General features: G+C 48.4%; 1 protein-coding gene across 2 annotated transcripts in view; it reads left to right on the top strand.

The window, feature by feature from the left end:
- Positions 1 to 18,425, top strand: part of KIF16B (kinesin family member 16B) — a 3,050,718-nt gene that overhangs the window by 72,647 nt on the left and 2,959,646 nt on the right. For both annotated transcript variants that reach the window (XM_069608343.1, XM_069608344.1), the window contains one exon: positions 12,226 to 12,374. The gene's annotated coding sequence lies outside the window, so the exon portion shown is untranslated. The remainder of the gene's footprint in view (positions 1 to 12,225; positions 12,375 to 18,425) is intronic.

The following is an 18,425-nucleotide window of genomic DNA, read 5'->3' as shown; positions in this document are numbered from 1 at the left end:
TTTAAAAAAAATAAACTTTGGTCTTTTCTCCCTCGAACATTTGTACCTCGTTCATTCAACTCCAAACCCACGTCACAGCTTCAGGATGTTGCACCTGTGTTCTATAATAACGTATTACGGGTGCAATATGTTTAACATAGTCCAAAATTGTGCCTCTGAATATTGGTTGGTTTGGGGTGTACCACAGGCTATCAAAGACCATTATTGTACCGTTGTCTATAAACATTGCAATCCAGTGGGTGTCTTCCTGATCCTGGGGCTCGTTGTTCGCCAATGATGGGTCACTTGGTAGGTATACCTCTTGGAAGGTTAGCACATGTATACACACCCCATAATTTTTTTTAGCATGCTTATCTTTACTCTGGCAATGTCTGAACTGGTAGGTATCCATTACATATCGTACAACACCTGGCGTTTATTGCCGATTTCCATGACAAAATCAAATAGACCCATAATGATAAGATTCACAGTGTTTGGTAAATGTTCACCAAAATGTACCTCTATGCGTAGATTATCAATCCTAATCACATTATAATGGGCGGCGATGCATTATCGGGTCTCAAATCTCAGGCCAACAGCATTTAACTACCATCATAGTCATCACACGGTATCACGTGTTTACCACTGGGGCTATAGGATTTGGCACCCCACCACCCCCTTAAAAAGAGCTGCATAATTGATGTTGCAATGTTTGAAATTAAAAGGGTTTCTGACGTAATCTCCGGAAAAAGCAGTGTTGTCCACAAAACCAATGATAATTATTTTACATAGCTGCCCCAGGAATAAGTTATCTTGCCTGGCGACAAGGCTATCTGTGGGTACACTGAAGATTTTCAAGGATGTCTTCTCCACAGGGTATTTTAAATTAGATACTTGTAGAGCGTCCATGTGAGCTAAATCAGACAATGGGTGAATATTGATCCTCTTAATAAACTTGTTTATACTTTTACCAGTTTATAGGCTTCTGCTTCATTGCTGTTAAGCCAGAAGGTATCTTTATTTCGAGAGTTTGATTTTCAGATCAACGCCGTTCACCATAAATTTTTCCTAGAAGAATATATCAGAGTGTAGATGACGTAGTAAATAAACATTTCTGCTACTTGCCGCATACGCAGCTCTCTTTATAAACCCTGTGTTGAACCCATCTAGAGCATAATCTTCCATATGCCCTGCTGAGTCCTTATAAAAAAGCCCTGCTGTGAGCTGACCATCCAAAGCGCCATTGCTGTAGTTCAGAATGCTTTCTTTGTACGCTCTATGGGCATGCATGTGTCACTCTGCATAATCAGGTGGTCACTTGGAGTGATATACACCTGATTTAAAATGGTGGCCACTGTATAGGGAATCATGGCTACTTTAGCAGTGGCTGTAATATCTGTTGCGTCTGCTTTTGTTATTTTACAGGTCAGGTAGAGTGTCATTCAGATCCAGGTACATTTCCATTGAGCCTGATATGAAAAAATACATTTCAATGCTAGTCTGTGTTGGGGGTACGGCAAACAGCTCTAGTTCAGATTTGACACATTCTGCAACGGCACCATGGATTAAGGCCATATTTGAGATAATATGGATGTTGGGGCTGTTTTTATTTCTCTTGTTCAGTCTGTTCTTCTGAGGGCGTTTTCTCTTCTGAGTGGCTCTCAATGTTGATCCTTGTTTTTTATGCAGCTTCAGAGGCCCCACCTATGCGATGCTCTCCTTTTGATTTTTGCTGTTGGAGCTTTTCCCACATACACCAGGCCTGAACCCTCCTGCGTTGGTTTGTTGAAACAATTTGTGATGGTGGTTGCTGCACTAGTCACCACATCCTTATCGATATTTGCAGCTGCAGTTTTTACATGTGGTTTGGCTAATTCAAACGCTTTTCGCAGGAAGGGCATATCCCTCCGAAAGAGACTTCTGAATATACTCTCTAAACCCGCTCCATACATAACATGTGCGCCTGGGAAGTAGGGTTGATCGCCATACCCGGCTTGCCTGCTGTAATAATCCCTATAGTTGTATGGCTCCCCTCAGTTCTTCATAGATACAATGTTTACTAGTCTGTCTCTCCTCAGGTGCACTAGGACCATCCTGTATTTAAATAAGACCATTTCCCCCTGATTGTTCATTATCTGTATAGTGATGGTGTCAAAATTACACTTAGAAATGGGGCTATAATCAGGCTTAATGGACTGTATATTAACAATACTGTTATTTTCACCTTTGACTTGGGCGGTTCTCATTAGGGGGACATATGAGTCACCAACCCTTTGATATTCAACTATATTGCTGTAGATCATGAGGCTGTGAAATCCACCATTAATATCAGCGCAAGTTCTGGACAAAGCTTTATTTCTTTTCACATGTTGAACAGTTCCCAAAACCTAGAGAGTTTCCCGGGACATGTCACGATCCATGCTCCTGACCCTCTCAGGGATAACAGCCCCCTGGCAGCAGTGGGTATAAAGCCCTTCACACTGGTCCCAAGGGCCTTAAAACTCCATCAGAAACATACATGGAGTCAGTCCTTGTGCCTTTGGCACCAGGCTCATTATCAGGAATAGAGCAATACCAGTTTTGGACCTTAATCCAATATGGAGGCCTATTACACAGCTCAGTTCTTTAGAACCAAGCGAGGCGGTCTAGTGCTTTGGGTGTGGCTGGGTGTGGCTGGGCCTGGAACTACTTGGCCTGGAACTAATTTACCTGGGCTATTTAAATCACACCCAACCAGCAGAACACGCTTTGCGTCATTCTACACTCCTGCAGCGTAACACTCACCATGTCCAGCTCCTGCTCATCTACTTCTCCGGCGGCCCGGTCTTGAAGCCCTAGATCGGGATTCCATTAATAACCTCGAAGAACAAGAACAGCATTAGCGAGCAAGAACACTTACCTGTGAAGGAACCGGTCTTGAATCCATCCTGGCTTCGCTTACCTCGCCCATCTCTGGTGTTCGCCACAACCTGCAAAGGTAAAGAAACAAGGACAGAATTAATAACAATTCTTCCCTGGGCAAGCAGCGAGTCCTGGCAGCACCCTGCGCTTCTCTTATCTCGCCCATCTCCGGGTTTCACCGCAACCTGCAAGGAAGAAGGAATAAGGACAGCATTAACAAAGCACTTACCGGGGCAAGCAGCGCTTCAATAGCTCATCACTCTGGAACATCACCGCAACCTGTACAATGAAGGGAAGAGAACACAGGTTAGCAATTAACACCAATAAACAGTGCGGTGCTCCGCGCATCAATAACTCACTGTGGTCTACGTCATTGGCGCAGCAACTCCGAGATCGCAACCATCCCTGTGAAAACAAAAAGAGACATTGTTAGGGAACAGCGTGGTGGAGCAAGAAGCAGAGAAGACAGAAAACGGAGGGAAAGAAAGAGACAAAATAAAGACATTATAATTCACCTGGAAGACAGCAAGCAGAGTCGGAGTCACAGCCGGTCTGGACCCGACATAAGGGCACACGGACCAGTGAAGCAACTGGGTCCACGGAACGCCCGCACCAACCACGCACCCCTGCACAGAGACGCAGGATGGAGAGTTCAACGCACAAAAACCTAAGTTGAGCAATAACCCCAAGGGAGGGAATTCGGATCCGAGGGAGGTGGGAGTCCACCTATCACAGTACCAGTATCTTAACCCTCCATTCTCCTGTTATAGGCGCCACCCAACGTCTGGCACATAACCAAGCAGAGAGTGGCCAGGGATAGTGCTTAGACCTCCATCCAGTATCGTGTGGTGCCCCCGTGGATACCAGGTAAGCGTAAAAGACATATCAATTGTGTGGTAAGATCGGTCAATCTTAGAAATACTTTCCTCTTAGTATTATCCAGAAACTGTAAATCAGAACAGCTCTCAATGTTTGCAAGCAACTTGTTGATAGCATCTAACAGAACTTGTATGCTGGGGTAAAAACCGTGAGGGAAACCTGCGTCTAACAGAATAATATGTCCTTCACGTTTGATGGTAAACTTTGCCTCACTTCTATCTACAGTGTCCCATATGTGGGGGTATTGAATCTTCATTACCCCCACTTCAACTGGTTGAGACATTTTAACCCAATAGTTTGATATTTCGTTGTTAGGGAATATATCTAAAGAAGCGTTACTGGGTAAGGTGATGTAAATGCTGTGTTTTCGTCTTCTCGGGGAACTCCTAGGCTTTTTAGATCCTTTAGAGATGCAGCGATGACCCGACTGTTGCATTTCTAAGGCCATCCCACCCATTTCACAAGGTTTTGTTTCTTAGACCCCTTACCTTTTGTGATGAATCCTGCAGTCTCATCGCAGAAGCCCAGCCTAATGTCTCCTCCCATGTTGTCAGGGAAAGGCAGCTGCTACTTGATCCTAACCCTGGGGGTGGTATTAGGAGGGAGGATCACATGGGAGAAGGTTTTCAAGGGAAATTGGTCACCCCGTCAGGGGGGACGCAGTGTTCATCCTCTTCTGATGATGAGGTTTCCCTAATGTCTGAATATGTACTGGCATGTTGTCATAGTAAGGTTTTCCCCCTCGGACTTACCCATGGTGTCAAGCATGAGAACTCTTTTTGTAAGCATAGAAATGATGTACTTAAGGGCCAGGGCGTACATACTACTACTTTAAGTGTTCATGATTCTATATTGTGTTTGGATCATAGACCCAAGAGAAAATCATTACTTACTTTAAAATCTTTCCTTAAAAGTATATCCTTTGAATTACTGAAACAGAGTGAATTATATGATGTTGAAACAGATAAGAACATTATGGACTTCAAGTAGTATTGTGACAAGGAATAGGGATCCAGAGTTGCTAAACCGTAGTGAGCTGCCTAGTTGTTATAATGACCCAAACCGGAGTGGGACATTTAAACATTTAAAGGCCTTTCAGGTGCGGGTCAGGAAGGAGCAGTGGGTCAGGAAAGAGCAGCAGGTCAATGAAAAGCAGCAGGGAGAAGCAAGAGTTGAAGCCCCCTCTGTGCTGAGAGCGGGCTGCCGTGAAGAGCGTGGTCGAGGTCAGGGCTTGTGGAAGATGCAGATGACGCGCAGCGGGAAGCAGTATTGAGGCCAGCTCTCCCAAGGGCGGGAGAAGCTCTCTGTGTCTCGCATCTCACCTCGGTGTAAGGTTTTCACCCAAGTGCGTGTGGACCAGTTGTTACGCTCACCTAAGTCTCCGCAGGAGCAATGGAGTCCGCTGGTCCAAATCCTGATTCTCTAATCCACCCGGGGTAAAGGGAAGGCTACCTGTTAAGAGAGTGATGGGTTAGCGAATAATGCCGGAAAAACCCTGGAAGCCCCCTTCCCCTTGTTTCCTGTGTGTTTGAATGCTGTGGGTGAGTGGCTCACCTTTTAGTTCAGGATGGTGTGCTCTCCGTCCTGCTTCTGCAGGGGCGCTATGGTTCAGAACTCTATGGCCGGTAGCTTCTCTCGGCACAGGGTTTGCCTGCTGTGACTGCTGCACTGTGGTGTAAAGCACTGTTGTTGGGTTGCGGCAAAATGGCCATTGTAGAGCAAATGCGGCTGGTTTGGGAAAAGTTCTGTCGCTCTCCTGATAAGTGTCCCAGGAGCCAGTTACTCCACTGGTTCCACTGAGCTGCAGGGAAGGTGGGCGAAAACAGTTGACTCACTGGGTTTGAATACAGGTAAGTGCGGTATCACTGTAGTTCCCCAAGGGGCGTGGCCAGCGCGCATGCCGTAAAGACAGACCTCCACGGAGCTCCGTCCGCGATCCTGAAACTATCGCACAACTTACGCTGAAACCGGGTCTACGAGACTTACTAAGGCCAGAATAGTGTGGGGGAACCGATCGCCAGCACCCGACAACGACTTTGGGTGGAATCGGAGACCGAACGGCGGAGAACGGGAAGCCCGAATTCGAGTCCCCCCGGGATTCCAAGATGGCGGCGCCCGCCGCAGAGTAGGAAAAGGCCAGCCTCGGCCCCCTGGGTCCCACCACGAACTGTTGCAGAAGGGGGCGGCTGCTGCGGAGGAGCCTGTCGCCGGCGGACATCTGAGAGCGGGAGGCCGGCGCCAGCGATTGCCAGTGTCGGCTGCGGAGGTGGATGAAATCGCGGCGCGGGCACGGCCGGGAGGAGGTCGCATTTGCCGCGGACGCTGGAGCGGGGAACACGGAGCAGTTCCGGCGGTGAGAAAACGCTTGAAGTGAGATTGGGTCCCCTTTACAACACTCCCCAGCGGGACCACCCGCAGTTTACCTCACGCAGTCCCAGCAGCCTGGGGGAGCGAGGCCTGGGGCCCAATACTGACTCCTGCGAAGAGGACTGGCCCGTTTGCTCTAGAGGCTGCCTGATACGCGGGTAAACCCGCGAGACGAAGACCCCAGCGGGCAGAACCCACTCACACCACGGGTGGCCAATAGCCTGACACCTACAGGCCGGTATCCCGTTGGAGAAACCGGCAGGAAGCCGAAAATACCGGACGCAACCTGTGGCCCTGGGCCTAACCACTCCCTGAGCAGGGCCCTCCATACTCTCTGAACCAAACGGCGGGAAACACCGGCAACCAGAAGCAACCGAGTACCCGAGGTAGGATCCTTTGGACCAAGTTCCCTAGTATCCCAACACAGGGATCGCCGACGGATCTTCACCCTGCCGGGGGCAGCACTTACAGATCATTAATCAGAGGATGTCTCCCCCCAGGTCCAAGCCGAAACTAGTCACGATGGATTCCTTCACGACAGTCAGGCCCCAACGACAGTCAACACAACAAGACCAAGAAACCCCTGAGGACCCGCCTCAACAAGAGGAAGACCTTAAACACACGCAAGTCCTCCAGGCGATAGCGGCCCTCCGCTCATCACTCGAGGGACGGCTTGAAGAAGTGAAATCTGACATGCAACTGATGCGGCAGGACGCCCGCAATCTAACGGAAAGAGTCACGGTGACTGAGACAGCCCTGCAGGAAAATGTTGAGAACACCCGAGATTTGGAGATGACGGTTAGAGACTTGGAACAGAAGGTAGCAAGGCTAGAAGCCCGCTCTGAGGACGCTGAAGGTCGGGCGCGCCGTAATAACATTCGTATACTGGGGGTCCCTGAAGATTTGGAAGGCCCGGACCCGACAACCTTCATCGAAACGCTCCTACAGCAGGAAATAGGGGCGGCAAAACTCTCCCAGGGGTTCTCCGTTGAAAGGGCTCACAGGTCTCTCCAGAGACGTCCCCCACCTGGATCACATCCACGCCCAATCATAGCTAAGATCCTAAACTTCAGAGACCGCGAAATCATACTCCGGTTCTCCAGAGAAGGCGGGGAGATTAAAAGAAATGGCTCCACAATAGTCATATACCCAGATTACACCCCTGCAGTACAGCGAGCCAGGAACTCTTACATTCCGATAAAAGCCCGGCTGAGAAAGCTCAACTTAAAATATATGCTCTTATACCCGTCACGACTCAAGGTTCTATATAAAGGAAAAGCAACGTTCCTGGAGACCCCAGCCGCAGCCAATATGTGGCTTGAGCATAACAACCTGGCGGACGACAAGGAAGACCCACCGAACTCAGATCGGGGATGACCACCCACCCCCGGATGAATGTGAGCGACGGCAATCCCTGCAGCAATTGAAAGGGAAGCAACACGAATCGTAGTTAAACGAACCATCAGGAAAGTTCTATCATTAAACCCGCTACATCGGACGCGAGACCCAAGGAGCACACAAGCGGCGGACAAACAACCCACCCCACCAACAAAGGTGTAAGCAGTTTGCTCACACACAACCTGATCCGGAAGGCCAGGAGTGGCCTGGAAGGCTCAGGAGCCCCTGAGCGCTGCAAGTTAAAAGCGGCTGCTAGGGTCAGTTTGGAAAGTTTAGTTTAGTTTTCCTCCCGTTCACCAAAATGGGATGTACACAAGTTAAAAAATCTCCAACCAGCGAAAGACCTGGGGCCGGAGCGAGAGGGCGGGCGAGGAGAAGACCAGGACGGTGTGGCAGGACATATGAAGGTAACAGGGGTCTGACAACTGTGAGTGTGACTCAATTACTCTGTAATGGCGGCTAAGATGAATATAAAGATATTGACCTGGAATGTGAGAGGTTTGGGATCATACCTACGCCGGAATAGGGTCAAGTCCTATTTAAATAGAAAGAAAGTACAGATAGCGTTACTCCAAGAGACACATTGCACGGCTGAATCCTTAGCGAAACTAAGTGAACACTGGGGAGGCCAGGGAGCCGGATCTTCGTACTCCAAGTATGCAAGAGGGGTATATACTTGGATTCACCCACAACTCCCTTTCCGGATAACTAAGACCGAGTCCGACCCAGAGGGAAGATTTGTAATAATCTGGGGCAGGCTAGAACAATCGGATATTTGCATAGTGAACTCTTATCTCCCCAATACTAACATCCCATCACACTTAAACTCCATGTACACTAAGATTGCACTAAACAGGCATGAAATCCTGTTTTGGGGGGGAGATTTTAACTGTGTCCATGATCCGATACTAGATAGGTCCCTCCCACACCCGAAAGGGCCCTCAGCAGCGACCACAGCCCTCTCCCTACTAGTCAATAGGTTACACTTGGCAGATACCTGGAGGGAGTGCCATCCCGACGCTCGGGAGTATTCATATTTCTCCACTCCACATGGCCTCCACACCAGACTGGACTATGTTTTTATAAGCGATGAGCACCTTCCACAGATAGAAGAAGCCCAATATCTGGGCAGAACCATTTCGGACCACTCACCCCTCCTGGTGGGCTGGAATCACACTGGCCCCAGACCTCCTATCCCAATGTGGAGAATGCCGATAGACGCCCTGGGAGACCCGGCATTTAGGGAGGACCTACACGAATTCATAGAAAACTTCATAGAAAGAAACACTGGGAGCGTAGACCGCCTAAGCACAATGTGGGACGCCCTGAAAGTAGTGACGAGAGGAGAAATAATAGCAAAAGCAGGGGGCATCAGGAGACAACTTAGGGGTGAACTGGCCCACTGGGAGCGGGAAATAGAACAACTGGAAGCAGCCCCGGTCGACACGGAACACAGGGAAGACAACCTCAGAGCACTTAGAACTAATTCCACCTCGGCATGGAATAGGCTCGCCAAATTTGATTATGCCACCAAAACCAATCGTATACACACGGAGGCTGACAAACCAGGCAGAATGCTTGCCTGGCTCTGCAAAAAAGAACACCCCAGGCACACTATTACAGGATTACACACCGAAGAGGGGGAGGTGGTACAAACACAACAAGCTATTAACGAAACGTTTAAGGGCTTCTATGAACACCTTTACTCACATGATGACCAGGTCCCCCTAGAAAAAATCACGGACACCCTTGAAGAGATAGGACTCCCCAGGATGCCCCCAGAGCAGTCAGAGGCCCTAGACACAGAAATCACAACTGAGGAAATCACGGACGCTATTAGATCACTAGCCACTTGCAAGACCCCTGGGAGCGATGGCCTACCCACAGAGTTTTACAAGACGTATGAGCCCACACTAACGCCCCTGCTACATGAGGTCTTTCTCGAAGCATATGAGACAGGGATACTACCCGATAGCATGAGAGAGACCCTCCTGATCCCGATTATCAAGCCTAATAAACCCCCCGATAGATGCGACTCTTATCGCCCGATAGCAATGCTTAATTACGACGCGAAAATTCTGACAACAGTATTAGCAAATAGACTGGCCAGAATTATAGGGGAATTAGTACATGAGGACCAATGCGGATTCATACCTGCCCGAAACACAACCATGAATTTGCGCCGAGTGCAACATGTCATCGCCCAAACTGGGGATGGCACAGAAGCGTTCGCATTGTTATCCCTAGACGCCATCAAGGCGTTCGATTCGATCTTTTGGGAATGGCTATTGGCGGTTCTGGAGGGGTTTGGTTTTGGCCCGAGGTTCATAAGGTGGATCAAGATACTCTACACGAAGCCTAGAGCCAGAGTAAAAACTGGGAAGCATGTATCGGAGGTCTGGAACATATGCAGAGGGACCAGACAGGGCTGCCCCCTTTCCCCCATGCTCTACGTACTGGGCCTGGAACCCATTGCAATCTATTTTCGAAAGCAATTTTTTGATGCTGGGATCCGACTGGGAGACACTGACCACATCATTTCTCTCTATGCGGATGATGTCCTATTATTTGTCAAGGACCCATATTATAATGTGCCCACGATGCTGGAGGTCCTAGATAATTTTGCGAAGGTCTCTGGAATAAAATTCAGCAGAGCCAAATCCTGCCTCTTCCCCCTGGCAAGTCTTAAGGGAAAAGAACCATCGGAGCTTCCTTTGGTGGGAATAAGGTGGGAACACACCTCGTTCAAATACTTGGGCATACACATAATGCATTCCCCGGAACAAATGCATGAGCGTAACACTAAAGCTGCTCTCCCGGCCCTGAGGAAATCCATGGCCTTCTGGGCGAAACTCCCCCTATCCATGATGGGCAGGGCCTCCATAACTAAAATGATTGTCCTTCCCAGATTCCTGTACGGATTTCAAAACGTACACTTCTACATCAAAGCGCCCTTCTTTCGCCTATTGGAAACTATCCTGAGAGACTTCCTGTGGGGGAAGGGAAGACGAAAGATAGCGCTTGCCACGTTGTCACTACCGTACACTCAAGGGGGAATCCAACTTCCAAACTTCGAAAAGTACTTCCTAGCAGCGCAGCTTGGCTTTGTCACCAAGTGGCTAGCAGACGATGCCACATCGGAGACGCCACTCCTGCAGCCGCTGGTCTCCCCGTTATACTTGAAAGAACTTCCCTGGGCCCCCACCCATTTGATAAGAAATTCCCCCCTATTGGTCTCGCTTGGACGCAAAATCTGGCATAGGGCAGAATCCCTCGCACACGTCAGACACCAGTACTCCCCAAACATACCGCTTATCTCAGACCTATGCAATTCTCCTGCAGATCTGCAACACCTCAGGCACTGGGAACAGAAGGGGATTTACTCATGGGGGGACTTGTACATGGAGGGGGAATTCATGGAATTCGAAACACTTCAAGAACAAAATGATGTCCACACTGGCCAGTTTCTATGGTACCAGAAACTTAGATCCACGGCACGCGCCAGATGGTCGACATGGCCGGAGGAACCGGACACGAACCCCCTGATCACATTGCTATACGAACTAGGAGAGGGAGGGAGACCAGTGTCACAGATCTACAGCCACTTAAACGACACCCCCAATCCACGCAGTGCTGGGCTAAAATCCAAATGGGAAGCAGACATAGGTCGAGAGTTAACAGACTGTGAATGGGAAAGGGCCCTCATATTTCCTAAAACAGTATCCAGAAACCATAGATTTAGGCAAATACAATTGAACCTTCTACATCGTACATACCTAACCCCATTCAGGCTTGCCAAGCTCCATAATACTCAGAGCTCCAGATGCCCCTGGTGCGAAATGGACAATGCGGACCTGTTCCACATGTTCTGGCGGTGTGCCAAGACACACTCATTGTGGTCCTTCATACAGCAGACAAGCGAAACTCTGGGGCTGACCAGATATGAATGGACTCCTAAGGAGTGCCTACTCGGCACATACCCCAGACCAGCAAAACTAAAACACCTCATTAGATTAATGGACATTATGAGCATTCTGGCTAAGAGGACAATTGCAATGTCCTGGAAGAAACCATCGGGACCACAACCAAAAATCTGGCACAGAGAACTGAAACGATGGGTGCGAGCTGAAACGAAAGCTTGGGAAGAAAGTGTAGCCAGATCCACGGATGCATCGAGTATGACCCTAGATGCCTGGAGAGGGCTTACAGACCCCCTGTTTTACCCCTCTGATGATAAGCCCCCATGAATCACCACAAGCATGCAGTAGAAGGCCCCGAGGACAGGAGCAGAGTCCTCGAGAAAGTCCAGCCATACCTTCATGTGAACCCTCCTAAAGGAAGTCCCCTCACCTCCTGTAAATCCTGACCCTCCCTGAGCCCCACTTGGTACCGACCCCTCAAGAAGCAGACACCTGGAGATAGTTAAAGTTTCTATGTTAAGTTGTTAAGTTATAAATGTTAATAACCTGAGCCGCAATCTGATTTACTGCTTGATAACAGATTTGACAATTTTTCTGTGCTTGTAACAAATAACAAATGCCAATAAACAGATTTAAAAATAAAATCACTGTAGTTCCCCAGTTGCCTCACTTGGTTTGGGCACGTGGATAATTTAGATACAGTATATAAAGTTCTACAGAGTTGTAGCAAATGATGCAGATTCAGGTTCTAACCTGTTTGCTCTGTTTTCCCCTTCTGCAGGACTCCGGGAGTTGCTGTGGAAACGGATGGCGGTAGGCGGCTGAAGCTGAAGAAAAGGCAGAGCGGGAGAAACTCGAAGGTCCGCTTATCAAAGAGAGATCAGCTGGAACCTCTGAGAGTTGTTTTTTCCACGAGCGGCCGCTGGAGAGGTAAGTGCGAATAAGCCAAGCTTTTTACTGGTGATGATCGGCATACCTCTTTTGTCTAGCCTTAGCCGTCTCTAGATGTGCCACTGCATCTTTGCTTGCCTCAGTAATACGTTCATGTAGGGTCTTGATGGCTGGCATTTCGATGGCCTCTGGCGGGTCATATGCAGACATCCGTGGGTTGCATCCATACAGACTGTAGAAAGGAGTCATGCGTGTGGAGGTGTGCGTTGAGTTATTATATGCGTATTCGGCCATCCACAGGCTCTCCACCCATGAGTGTTCTGTTTGGTGCAGAAGGCAACAAAGGTATTGTTCCAGAGTTTGATTTGTGTACTTTGTCTGTCCATCTGTATGTGGATGAGGACTAGTGGAGAACCGAATCTCTACACCAGCCAAGGCACAGCATTGTCTCCAGAACCGTGACACGAACTGACTGCCCCTGTCGGAAATTAGACCAGACGGGAACCCGTGCAATTTCACAATGTTGTTGAGGAAGACTTGGGCCAGGGCCTGGGCGGATGGGATACCTTTTAGGGCTATGAAGTGGGCCATCTTGGTGAATCGATCAACCACCACAAGGATGGTGTTAAACCCAGAGCTGGGAGGCAGGTCTGTGACCAAATCCAGTGAAACAGTGTGCCAGGGAGTAGGCGGTGTCACCATTGGTTGTAACAGGCCAGCTGGTCTTTGCCTCGAGGCCTTGGTTTGAGCAAATGTCCCGCATGAGTTGACAAATTTGGTGGTGTCTTGTCGCCAAAATGGCTACCAGTAGGACCTTTCAATTTTTTCTGCAGTCTTTTCCACTCCAGGGTGCCCTTCAATAGGTGAGTTGTGGTAATGTGTGAGTATTCCTTCCTGGAAAGCATGTGTTGGGAGGTAAAGACGATCTTGGTGATATGGTAGGTCGTCTTTGATGGTTCCTTTGTTGCTCCACGTCCGTAGTTACTTTGCGGGCAGGCTGTCTTTTACCTTTTTCTTGAATGCCTCCCATGAAGGAGAATCTTCCCTGCAGAGACCTAGGATCTTGTCGCCTGGGATGATGTCCACCGGGTCAGAAATGTTGTAGGCTTGTTCCCCTTTACCGATATGTGATAATGCGTCTGCCTTGCCATTTTTTACTCCGGGTCGGTAAGTGATTACAAACTCGTACTCTGACAGAAACAGAGCCCAACAGAGTTGTCTGGATGATTGCGCTTTAGCCGAGCACAAGTACTGGAGGTTTTGATGGTCAGTTATGATCATGATTGTATGCTTGGCTCCGAACAAGTAATGCCTCCACTCCTTGAGGGCTTCTTTGACTGCGAGCAGTTCCTTATCTGTAACTGCATAATTCAGTTCTGCTGGGGAAAACTTCTTCGACCAGAAAGCCACGGGTGTAGGTGACCCGTATCGGGATTCCGTTGGGACAGCACTGCCCCCATCTCAACGCCTGAAGCGGTAGTCTCAACGACGTAGTGGAGATCTGGTTGTGGATGTTGTAATACAGGAACGGAAATGAATTTGTCCTTTAGGGCCTGAAAAGCCTCTTCTGCTGCGGGGGTCCATTCACATTTTCGGTGCATGCGTAGGAGGGAAGTAATAGGGTGTACCATGTGTGGAAAAACCAGGTATAAAGCATTGATAAAAGTTTGCAAAGCCGAGAAAACTCTACACTCCTTTTAGGGACGGGGGTGATAGCCAGGTGAGAATAGCCTCCACTTTCCTATTGTTCATTCTGATGCCTTGTGGTGACAACACAAATCCTAAAAATTCCATTTTGGTGACATGGAAGGAGCATTTTTCAAGCTTGGCATACAAGTGATTTTCACGTAATTTGCAGAGAACTGCCCGCACATGTGACACGTGTTCTTGTACGGTGGCTGAGTAGAACACGTTGTATGTCCGCGGACAGGACGGTGACCCACTAGCCAATCAGGTTCCTGTCCGCTAAGCGAACAGGGAAGTGTGTCCACGGACCGGACCCATAGATCAGTAATTTTTTTGGACCTACTTTTTGGTTGTTTTTTTAAAAACTACTGGACGGATTTCCACCAAATTTACAAAAGCACGCTTTTGGGACCAAGCCGCTGCTCCTGCCAAGAATTTGGTAAAAATCCGTCCAGTGGTTTCATCTGTAGGTGTGAGCAAAGTTTTTCTCCATTTAATCTATGGGGAAAAAAAAGAATTGGGACCGCCTCCTAACTTTGCCCCCCCAGACGAAACCTGACCAAACTTTGCGAGGTAATTCAGAGCGGTCCATATACTTTTTTTGCAAAGTTTAGTGAGGATTCATCCAGGGGGAGCGAAGGTATAAGCTGCCCAAAAAGTGCTCTTCCTATGGGTTTAGCAACTTAACCATAACTACACGGCCGCTACCGTAGTTATGGTTACGTTGCTCAACTCATAGGAAGAGCACTTATTGGACGGCTTATAACTTCGCTCCCCCTGGACAAATCCTTACCAAACTTTGCACAAAAAAAAAATTATATGGGCCGCTCTGTATTTTATTGGCCAGTTTGGTGAGGTTTCGTTGAGGGGAGCAAAGATATAGGGGGGTACCCAACATTATTTTTTTCAATCGATGCAATGGAAAAAAGATTTTGCTCATGCCTACAGCACATACCACTGGATGACTTTTCACCAAATTTGCAGCCGGAGCGGCGGCTTGGTCCCAAAAGCGTGCCTTTGTAATTTTGGTATAAATCCGTGCAGTAGTTTTCTTTAAAACAAGCAAAATGTAGGTACCAAAAAATAAGTGATATCTGGGTCTGCTCCGCTGACCCATTTGCCTGTTCGCTCCGTGAACAAGACTCTGATTTGTCCAGAGGGCAGCGCGCTGTACGCAAACATCCAACACGCCCACTGATTGGCTGGTGGAAAGCGTGATGTGCGTCATATTTTTCCAAAACGCCCGCCATGTTCTAGCCACGGATTGCCACAGCTGCCCGCCAATAGAACAGTGGGGAACAGGGCTGGGAAACATGTTTTGGGGCATTTGGTGTTGGTAAGAGGGGCTGAGAAGGGTGGGGGAGTGAAAGAACGTTGATATGATGTATTTGTTTAGGTGGAAGAAGACTGTGCAGAGCACGGCAGTCCGCAGACACCACAGCAGTTCATGGACAGTGCCTCGGGTGGCTGGCTTATGTGTGTGGCTTGTGGCCACTGGTCAGATTCTTGGGTGCATGGCTGTATTATGCTGTGGTGGTTGTGGCCAGCCCCTAGACTCTTGGGTGCAAGGCCAAGAGTTTGGCCACTGGCTGCAAGTACTGTAATAGTATGTTATGATATGGCATTTATAACGCGCCTATACACAAGTGTTTCAAGGTGCCAAAAGTGTGCACAGAAGTGGAATTTGGCTATTGGAAAAAAAAACATTACAATAATATGTGTAGGGTAGTGCATTGAGCAGGCTTTTGGGTGGACAGCTTATGTAGTGACTGCAGGCAGGCTTTATTAGGTTAGGAGAGTGGAATGTAGATGATAGGAGGATGTTTGGATAGGTTAAAAATAGGCCATACGTCCAAGGCACTGGCAGAACAGCAGCACTATCATACGGCCATGCAACCAAGACTTTACTCACAACTATTGCAGTAGCTAGTATTTGGTGGGCAGTTGCAGAAATGTGTTTGGGCTTATTTGGGGACTGCACAAGGGCTTCTTATAGTAGGGGAGTGGAGTCTGGATGATGTGATAATGGCATTGGGGAAAATAGGGTTGGTGGGCTACTTCAATATATGCAGATGGCCTTCAAATTGGGAAGTTAAGGGTTAATTGTTGTGTGTGGGTTGTGGCCACTAGCCAGATTCTTGGGTGCATGGTTGTATTATGCTGTGGTGGTTGTGGCCAGCCCGTAGACTCATGGGTGCATGGCCGGAGGCCGTAGGCCATGCAACCAAGAGTCTAGGGGCTGGCCACAACCACCACAGCATAATACAGCCATGCACCTAAGAATCTGTCCACTGGCATAAGCATTGCACAAATAAGTGTATAGAAATGGAATTTACTCATTGGAAAGAAACATGACACTAATATGTGTATATGCATTATACATACTGTCCAGGCACTACATACCTGTTGGAACACAGTGACAGAATATCATTTAAGTGGAAAAAGCAATTTTAAATATTGTGCCATTGCATGCATATATTCTTTTTTTGCATGTGGAAACGCAGTAGAAATCTTAGTTTCGTTGTCTGTGAAATAAACAGCATAATAGGTTAGGTAAGGTACTTCATAATGTCGTATTCGACAGAATTCACAAATTCATGTACTTTGTAGACCCTCATAATTAGTACATTACAAGTACTATGCTTCAAACCAGTTTACTATGCTTTGTGCTCAGTTCATGTGTTCGGTTGCATAATCATTGGTTCTGTGGGTAAACAAATCCATGCAGGATAAAAAAAAAGCAAGTTAATTTATTTGACGTTACGTGGCACACTATGTTTCATTGAAGTGTGCAGTATGTTAGGAATGTTTCGTGGTTTTGCTGTTACAAGCACTGTTGCAGTAGGATGATTTGAAATGGTATATGTGTTTTGCTTTTCGGAAGTGGTGTTGGTATGGTTGCAGTTAGATACCAGATGGCGTATTCTAACTATTTATCCTTTTTCACTTGTTGACACTAACCGTTCATGCAGTTTGATTCCTGATGGTGTATTCCAACTACTCTACTATTGAAACTAATATTTCACTGGTTTTAATTGTAGAAGATCTCCAAAAACAATAACATGTTTTCCTCCAAAGAGTGTTTCGTAGTTCGTTTTAAGGACCTCTTGCCATCTGAGGTGAATCAAAGCCAACATTAGGTTGGAGACCATGCTCACCTCATCTATTAGCAGCATTTTCATTTGTTTCAGAATTCTGCATAGCTCCATAGCAGCTTCTGTTGAAAATATGTAGTACTCTAATTTGTTTTGGTGTTCTACTGGAAGGAGCAGCAGTCGGTGTAAAGTAGCACCACCTATGCTGTAGGCAGCTAAACCTGCAGGGGCTGTTACAACAGCTGAAAGCTTGCTGTTTGTCAATTTTTGGATGAACTTGCTGATGATTTTTATTAAGAATGTTTTGCCTGGGGGGGGCGTGGCTACCCGCGGGATGTAGTAGACGTGCATCTGCTCGGCTCCCGCGGCCGCACTAACATCCTGATATAAAAAAGCCTGTTTTCAGGGGTAATAAGAGCTGGGAATACTCCGATACGATAGCGAACACCCTTGGGCATTCCTGGAGTGAAGTTCGAAGAGAACCGCGGTCGGATTCCCCGGAGACGACCGTGTGAAGTCCTCTAGCGATAGCAGCCGGCCCCGCTTTTAAAATGGCGGCGGGCGCACGCAGCTGAACCTCCGGTGCACACCCAGCAAGGCCGCGCTGAGACAGTGGCTGAACCGCAACGGATTGATCGATCACAGCGGGAGAAAGGTGCGGCCGGAGACACGCTCCCTGGAGGACAGCACAGACAAGAAGGTAGCGAGAGAGCCTGCCAAAGAGTGGACCTTAGGCCTCCTGCGCCGGCTCCCCGCCCCCTCGGGGGTCTGGTCAGAGCACCATCACTGGCTGGGAAAGTTAAGAAGGCCTGCAGGGGGAGAGAAGACCGGTGAGCCCTGCCTTCTGAGACCCCAGCATCATACGGTGTGAGAGCGAAGAGCATGCCTTGCCCCGGGAGGCACGCTAATTCCGTCAGCCCTGGAGGGAGGACATATCCCCGGAGCACAGCAGCTACGAAGGGTGCGACCCGCCGACAAGGTAAAAGAGACAAGGGGCACACGTGCTCGGGCGAGGCCGACCACATCGGCCCACATAGCGTACGCGGAGGACCGGGCGCTATGGGGAAAGACAGGCCGAGGAAGCTTCACGCCCAAAGCAAAATGGATCAATACACCATTCCTCCTCCCCAACCCGCTGAACTCTCAGTCGACATGGAGACGGACCAAGGAATATCGCTCAAAGACATCATGGCCGCCATTACCGACTCCCGCACGTCCATGGAGCAGAAAATGGACGGAATTAGCATGGATGTCTCCCTCCTCAGGCACGACCTCCAAAAACTAACGGCACACACCGGGGAAGCCGAGC

This window comes from Ambystoma mexicanum, chromosome 4q (genome assembly GCF_040938575.1).
Source record: "Ambystoma mexicanum isolate Mex_15411 chromosome 4q, UKY_AmexF1_1, whole genome shotgun sequence".
NCBI classification, from domain to species: domain Eukaryota; kingdom Metazoa; phylum Chordata; class Amphibia; order Caudata; family Ambystomatidae; genus Ambystoma; species Ambystoma mexicanum.
Note: the sequence above shows the minus strand (reverse complement) of the source record. Positions and strands in the feature narration are given on the sequence as shown.